A 7341-nucleotide genomic window follows, 5' to 3' on the forward strand; every position below is an offset into this window, starting at 1 on the left:
CAATCAATGCCCGCTTTTGAACAGACATTTCACAGTTCAACATTCTCCATTGAAAATGTACAGGGAAAGTTAATGTGCACTTACATTGGTTTCAAACTGTACTGTTCACCTGTTTAAACTGATAGAATAAGGAGATTGTGTCCATCCTTTCTTGGCCCATTGACGGCGTTCACACACCCAGAGGGATCCTCACACCAAGAGGAAGAGGGTTATTGTGGTGAATTGACCTGGAGTGAGTGTGAGCCAGAATCAACATTGGGCAGTGTAGGCAGACCCATTGGCATCAACACTGAGCCTAACACCACCAGCTCCACGATAACTTCCTGCCTCATGCGTTCCAGTCATCATTGCCATGCACTTTCATTTGACTTCCTCACTCCACTTCTTTACTTGTTCACGACCGATTGCAGGTGTCTGCTTAGAACCTGACATTTTTAGAAACATGTCTCTATCAATGAGATATGATTCACTGATCATCAAAAGATACCCCGGAGAAGGAGGGAATGAGTTAGTTTCTTGAACCTTTCAACTCATGAGCACGACGAATCGTCATGCTGCTGCTAACGATGGATTGCTCGGATGTAGACCCAACAACACTGAAAAAACAGTGAGATGATTGGCGCGGGATTTGCCGTGGTAGTTTCTCCGTGTATCTACTACCATACTCCTTCTAATTGGATGCAAACAATCCATACCTGCTGTAGAAGTGAAATGGAAAGGAATTACAATTAATTACTGTCTGAAACTTTGTTAAGCTGCTCTCATACCTTGGACTGAACGTGCGCCGGAGTGTACAGCAGCAATTATCATCCTGATAAGGAGTGCAGTTTCTGTGCCCTCACCCTTTCTGTAACAATAGTACCGCGTTTGTTTTCAGTGCGAACGCAACCCGGTTTGAAAACAAAGTAACATTTATTTGCTGGTGTCACAGTGCACCACGGATTGTTGATGTCGCCTCTTTGTCAAATGAATCCCAAGATAGTCTCTGAAAGGCCTCATTTTGATTTTGTCTGCTGTTTTTCAACGCGAATGATCCAACACCATAAAGCCTGAATCATGCTTTGGTGCAGTTTGCATGTTAGCGACTCAGTCATTTCGCAACAGGAAAGAATGGATTTGCAGTCTAACCTTCACACGTGCTCTGAAATCGAAGCCATGTTGGAACTGGAACTGAGAAAGTGATAGACACGAAATGACGTTGTATCATTTACCTCATAGAAGAGCAGGAAAATGTAAACCTGGTCAGGGGAGGAGGTGGGGACAGCAAAGTGAGACAAGTGGAGGTCTCGTGAAACCTCTTCTTTCTGATTCAGTCAGCAACAAGAGTCATGAAGGTGCCTCAGGCTGGATAGCTTCCCCATCTCGAACACCGAACAATCACGTCGAGTAAGGACCTCTTTGACACCTCATTGTTTTGTTCTGCTAATTCTATTTGGAGTTTCTTACCTCGGTTCTAGAAGCGCTTTTGTTTCACCTCCTCGTTTATTCTCCGTCCTTCATTCTCAGTTTGTTGGGAAGAACGAGGTGAGGCAGGAATCACTGCGGATATCCCACGCTGATCATTCTCTGCTGTAACTGTTCATTAATTTTACACCAAAAGCAAAATATTATGAATTGCATTTGGAACTTAAAAGAAAACATGTCGAAGGCCTCAGGCCTAAGTGACAGATATATTATCTCGAGAATGTGAGCCCAGTTCTCCACAGTCCAGTCAGCGGGTGGAGAAATTGCCTCATCAGCTGCACTTTCACACTGTCTTCTGCAGTCAGAGTTTCCAAAGACCAGAAATGGGAAATGAGGGATTTGGACAGAGACTGTGAAAGAAGGTGACAATCAACATAGAAAGACAAATGGAAACTCACATTGTGGAAGACACTGAAAGGGTCAATTGTCCACTTGACATGGCTGCTAAGTGACAGAAAGGAAAAGAAAAAGGTAACCATTAAAGCATAGCCTGTCACCAGCTCATGGAAACGGAAGCAGCATTACCGCCAAAACAAATCTTTTAAATTTGTAAAAGTGACGGTTGTCAACTAATGAGAATTTTTGATAAATATGATGATCCCACACATAATACTGAAAATGTGCCTGCATTACAATGTTGAAATACCGAACGAACCTGCTTCTGTCGATCTGAAACACTAGCTCTACTTTGCTCCATGGATACTGCCAGGCGCTGAGTTTCTCCAGCATTCCATGTTTTTGTTTCACATTTCCGGCATCCGCAGCTCTTTGTCTTATGTTAACCTGAATCATGTTTTTTGACAAAACATGACCACTTCTCAGCCACATCCATCATTTCCTGCTTTAGGAATGCTGCCACTACGACAAACGAGCACAGGAAAATTCCCATTCCTCGATTGGAAATCGAACTTGAGCCAGAGCGCTGGGAGCACTGAATCAGAAACAGTAGAGAACCACAGAAAACAACAGACCCTGTCGTCCCTTGCATCAATTGCACTGCTGTTGTAAGGTTTGTAGCTCAGGTTGAGGTTTCGGGTGTAGGTTTGTTCACTGAGATGTAGGTTTGAGATCCAGACGTTTCATTACCTGACTAGGTAACATCATCAGTGCCGACCTCGCAGTGAAGCGAAGCTGTTGTCTCCAGCTTTCTATTTATATGTTTGTGCTGGATGGAGTTCCTGGGGTGTGTAGTGATGTCATTTCCTGTTCGTTTTCCGAGTGGTTGACAGATGATATCTAGATCTATGTGTTTGTTTATGGCGTTGTGTTTGGAGTACCAAACCTATAGGAATTCTCTGGCATATCTTTGCTTAGCCTGTACCAGGATAGATGTGTTGTCCCAGGCGAAATGTTTTTCTTTCATCCGTGTGTAGGGCTACGATGGAGAGAGGGTCGTGTCTTTTTGTGGATAGCTGGTGTTCGTGTATCCTGGTGGCTAACCTTCTTCCTGTTTGTCCTACGTTGTCTTTGTGGCAGTCCTTGCATGGAAATTTGTAGATGATGTTGGTTTTGTCCATGAGTTGTACTTGGTCTTTTAAGTTTGTTAGTTTTTATTTGAGACTGTTGGTGGGTTTGTTTGCTACTAGGATTCCGAGGAGTCTTAAGTCTGGCTGTCATTTCTGAAACTTCTTTGATGGATGGTAAGGTGGTTAATGTTTCTGGCTGTGTTTGGTCTGCTTGCCGTGGTTTGTTCTCGAGGAATCTGCGGACTGTACTTTTTGAGCGTCTGTTCTTCTTGAATACGTTGTATAGGTGGTTCTCCTCTGTTTTCCGAAGTTCGCCTGTGCTGCAGTGTATGGTGGCTCGTTGGAATAGTGTTCTGACAAGCTTCGTTTGTGTGTGTTGGGAGTTAAGTATTTGGTCAGTGTTTGTCGTTTTTCTGTATACGCAGGTTTGTAGTTCTCCGTTGTACATTCTTTCGACTGTGACGTCGGTTGCTGTCGGTTTCTTCCTCCTGGCACTCCATCCACAACGCCATAAATAAATACATATATCTAGATATCATCTATCAACCTCTCAGAAAACGAAAAGGAAATGACATCACCACAAACCTCACGAACCCCATCCAGGACAAATGTATAAATAGAAAGCAAGGAGACAACAGTTTCGCTACACTTAGAGGTTCCACTGATGATGTTACCTAGCCTACACTGCTTTTGACATTTCAGTTCTGATTATTTTCGCTGCAGACCAGTTTCACCCTGTCCTACATTATTTGTGACAACGTGACAATTGTCCATTCAGCCCTCTATGCTGTTTTGTTCATACTTATCCATGTATTCTAGTCCCCGTTTCCATTTGACCCATAATGTTTCGTGTTCTGATGTCTCCAGGTCAAGTGTAAATGGGATTCTCCCTGTGATCTTAAATGACACAACAAATAGAGAGAGGTTTGACATGGTCTCACTGTGTTGAAATACCCTTGATGAATCGATCCACTTTTTCACCCACAGAGGGAGTCACACAGGCACAATCCCAACAGGGACAGAGGTTTGAGAAGATTTGTAGCACCGGTTGAGTTTCTGGAAGTAGGCAAACGTACTTCCAGCGGGGAAGAGGTCTTCGGGTTCTACCAGTTCCTTGCGTTTCACGTCCGTGAGTTTCTCGGAAAAAGGCAGCTTAGGTGGACACTTCTCCAGACAATGTGAACCGTTGAAGTGAACATGGACAGTGCGCTTAAATAGTCACACACGGTACTCATGTGTAACTTGCAAATTCCAAAAAACCCACAAACCCAAACCCAATATGATAGGACAGCAGCCGGCAAAAACAAATCATCAGGCTAAACAATTGACAGATGACACACTTCCATGTTGCGTCTCTTTCTAGTTTTGTCCCGTCGCACGTGCATCTCCCTCTGAGTGCCAGGCTGCGAGGACAAAGATCTGTTTTAAGCAAACACAGGCAGTATGTGAAGGAAGGACCAGGGTTATATAACACGTTGGTTATTGAGAAGCGAGGGAATTGCACTCAGCTGTTCTATGATCAGGATTTTATCTTCCTGATTCCCCAAGGAACTAATTCAAGGAATGTGCAATATATACCCAGTCCGAACGTTCCAAAGGATATCCTGTCTGACAGAAAGATCAGGGGAGAGTCGAATCCACTCCTTCATGGCTCAGGTATATTTTGCAGACGTTGTCCTTGCACTTCAGCATAGGAGCTCACCGCAGGTTCACAGATTTCTCCAGCACAGAGAATGTCTTTAGGCCTATTTGCGCACTGTTCTTGACTCATTTACCAACACTTGGCTCATTGGTCTTATGAAGATATCGGTGCACCTTTCAGAGACTTAATAGTAGCAGAACTTCCGGACACAGAACGAAGTGTTCTCAAAACGCCACAACGTAACACTGGTTTGAAGAACTCAATTATATCATTGCCTGGAAATGAAAAACAAATTTGCATTCGGCCAACCAGTTTAAAATATACCCTGAAAAAAATTAATTCCAAACAAGTTTGATTTGATTTTATTGACAATGTTAAAAGCCAATGAAACAATCAGATGCTCTTGGGCATAAGACCGGAAAAATTGAACAGTTCAGAAGAGAACTGCTAAGATCCAGCATTTAGCAGACTGCTGAGAAATATCTCTTAAAAGTACCTTTTGGTTCAGTAATTGGTGACGCAAAAATTGCAAACAAAGGGAAAAGAAGACATTGGAAGCTCCAAAGACAAGCACCGACTGCTGCTAGTTTTTAAGATGAGAAGTGTTGTTTGTCAATCTTAGTGGGGAATGTATCGGACTCGTATTATCGAAGGGAAGTTAAAAGATAGTTTAGAGAAAGAAATTGTCAATAGTGTTTCGTTAAATATTCTCTGTTATATTTTCAGAAATGGCATTGTCAATTTTTACTTTAAGTAGCCCTCAGCCACTCGAAATTTTAGATTCCTCCAAGGGATAATTATTTTCTGTGTTGCTGGTTTAAAATTTCACAGGAGTGTTTACCTTGGGTCCTAACAATCTTGGAGATCGTCCTGGATTTGAAACTGTTTGGACAACTTTGAATAGATTTCGGGAAACGAAAATTCCCAGCAAATTGAAACACTTCCAGGTTAGTATACTAGATCTTTAAATAAAACGCAAGTGAGACAAAGTGATTATTTTTGGAGACTTGTGGTTGATTAAATATAAGAGAGAGAAATGTCTTAAAATTGCAACAGACGTTCTGAGATTTGAAGATGTTTCTCAAATTTGCCAAGAAAGTTTAGAATGAAAGAAAATGCCATACTTTTAGTATTAGCAAATAAGTTAGATTTGGGATTAACCAGGGACAAAATAAAGTAGTTGAAGGAATTACACAAACACTAAGCTGTGACGGAAAAACAACTTAGTGCAGTTGAGGTAGAAAAAATTAAGTTAGTCTCGAGGAAAATGGAGTGAGAAGATAAACAAAGCGAGAGAGAGGAAAGCGAGAGGGAGAGAGAAAGAAAGGGGGGAGAAGAATGAGAAAAGTTAGAGAAGAGAAGTAGAGAGACAGAGAAACAGAGAGAAGGGAGATAGAGAGGGAGGAAAAAGAGAGAGAAATTCCTTGGATGAGCAAAGGGGGATAAGAAAGGAACAGAGAAGAGAGAGAAGGAAAGAGAAAATTTGAACTTGAGAAGTTGCGACTTTGTCAGCAAAATCAAGTTAACAGGATGGAAATTAAAAGAGAAATTAGTGATATATGTAAATGTGTCACAACTCCACAACATTTTGATGAGGATGATGTTGAAGCCTTCTTCATTTCAAGGAAAAACATGGCTAGGCAGATGGAATAGTCCGAAGATTTATGGGTAATGCGAGTTCAGACAAAACTCGAAGTCAGAGCGAGGAAGGGATTTGGTATGATATTATGTGAGGTGTGAAAAGATTATGAATGATTAAAATAGGCTACTTTCAGTGCTTCTGAACTGGTACCAGAAGTAAATCGAGAGCGTTTCTGAAACACTGGTCAGACTTATGTTGAGTTAAAAAGAAATAAACACAATACTCTTGATGGATGGATTCTTATTTGGAAAAAGAGAGGATATTTCAGGCTATTACAGAGATAATTCTGCTGGAGGAGTTCAAAAACACACTTTTAGAGATTGCAAGAATTCACGTGGAAGAAAAAAAGATTTCGGAAAGTCAGAAGGGGAGCAGAATTAGTAGATGAGTACATGCTGGTGCATAAGACAAGCTTTCGAACAGATATTCGTCCCGTGAAGGATCGAAATTGGCAGAAGGGGAGATTCTGCATTACTAAACCAAGAACCGGGTGCACTTGGAAGATATGAGAGCAGGAAAAAAAAGACCAAGAGAGTGGAAAGGAGGTGAAAGGCCTCAGCTGTTTCCATTCTGGCAAAGTTGAATACGAAAAGACACAGTACTTGTCGTTAATTAAAGGTGTTGTGGAAAATAGAAGTGTTTAAAGAAGCTAAACTGGTGGCATTAATGTAGGTAATACATGAAACCGCAAGAAGAGCTGAGAAGCTGCAGACGGATGTGCAGCCTCGGCAGGGCCTGGTTATGCAGTTATTACCTGATCTCTACAAAGAATCTGCCGCTGTGGTAACGTTTACTCAGAAAGAACGGGGGAGATGAATAAGAAGCTATAATTTTGAGAGTGACAGGATCTAACCATTCGATGGTAGTAAGAGATGGGCGAATATGTACCCTTTCATATCTGTTTCCCATGAGTGTCGTAATTTGTGGGATATATGGGCAGACGTTTAGCGTTCCCTTATGTAAGATCAGGTTGCAGCGCCAATTTATGTCGGGGAAATTTACGCTGGGCGCGATAGACAGAGTGTCAGGTCCATGAATTCAGTTTGTGCTTGAAATGATTTGGCAAGATCCAATTTGGAAGTGACTCCCCTTATTGTGGAGAAGCCCAAGGAAGACGAAGAAACTGA

Source organism: Hemiscyllium ocellatum, chromosome 19 (genome assembly GCF_020745735.1).
Source record: "Hemiscyllium ocellatum isolate sHemOce1 chromosome 19, sHemOce1.pat.X.cur, whole genome shotgun sequence".
Classification (NCBI taxonomy): domain Eukaryota; kingdom Metazoa; phylum Chordata; class Chondrichthyes; order Orectolobiformes; family Hemiscylliidae; genus Hemiscyllium; species Hemiscyllium ocellatum.